The sequence below is a fragment of the Nannospalax galili genome, unplaced genomic scaffold (genome assembly GCF_000622305.1).
Source record: "Nannospalax galili isolate Female #2095 unplaced genomic scaffold, S.galili_v1.0 scaffold3, whole genome shotgun sequence".
Classification (NCBI taxonomy): Eukaryota; Metazoa; Chordata; class Mammalia; order Rodentia; family Spalacidae; genus Nannospalax; species Nannospalax galili.
In genome coordinates, this window is record NW_008351466.1 from 2005432 (window position 1) to 2006607 (window position 1176).

Sequence of the window (1176 nt, forward strand, 5' to 3'; positions counted from 1 at the left end):
CCATTTGCTTGGTATATTTTTTTCCATCCTTTCACTTTGAGCTAGTGTCTGTACTTGAAAGTGAGATGAGTTTCTTGCAGACAACAAAAAGATGCGTTTGGTTTCTTAATCCATTCACCTAGTCTGTGTCTTTCGACTGGGGAGTTCAGTCCATTAATATTTAAAGTTATTAATGAAAGATGAGTATTGAATCCTGTCAGTTTTATTTCTGTTTACATTCTTGATAATGCTGTACTTTTCCACAGTTATACTGTCATTAGATTTCTTTCCACAACCCCTTGGGTATAGTCATTCCTTTCTTCAGCTCTTTGTATTGCTTCCAGAACTTTCTTAAGGGATTCGTTTGTGGACATAAATTCCTTCAGCCTAGTTATGTCATGGAAGATTTTTCTGTCCCCTTCAACTGTAATAGACATTTTGGCTGCATATAGTAATCTGTGTTGACATCTGTGGTCATTTAAAACTGGGAATACTTTGGTCCAGGCTCTTCTGGCTTTCATAGTTTGCACTGAAAAGTCAGCTGTAATCCTATTGGGTTTTCCTTTATATGTGACTTGTTTCTCTTTTGCAGCTTTCAGTATTGTCTCTTTGTTTTGTACATGTAGTGTTTTTACTATGATGTGCCGTGGAGAGTTTCTTTTCTGGTCCTGTCTGTTTGGTGTTCTATATGCTTCTTGTATTTGTATGGGCATGTCTTTCTTTAATTTTGCGAAATTTTCTTCCCCGATTCTGTTGAAGATCTGGTCCACGCCATTATCTTGGGATTCTTCTCCTTCCTGCATACCTATGATTCATAAGTGTGGTCTTTTTATGGTGTCACACAATTCCTGCATATTCCATTCTTGTGTTTTCTTAAATTTTTCATAATCTTTGTTTGAGTGGTCTAATTCGTCCACTTTATCTTCCAGTCTTCATATTCTGTCTTCCATTTCTTCATCCTATTGGTGAGGCTTTCCCCTGTCATTTCTAATTGGCTTACTGAGTGTTTCACTTCCTTCTTCATTTCAATCTGAGTTTTCTTCACTGTTTCTCTTTTGTGAATTTGATTAGTTTATCCCTATCTTCTCTTAGTTCTTTGATTTGTTTGTTCATGTGTTTTTTAAATTTGTTGAATTCCTTGATCATGTTTATGACTGTTCTTTTTTTTTTTTTTTTTTTTTTGAAGGGGGATCCTTC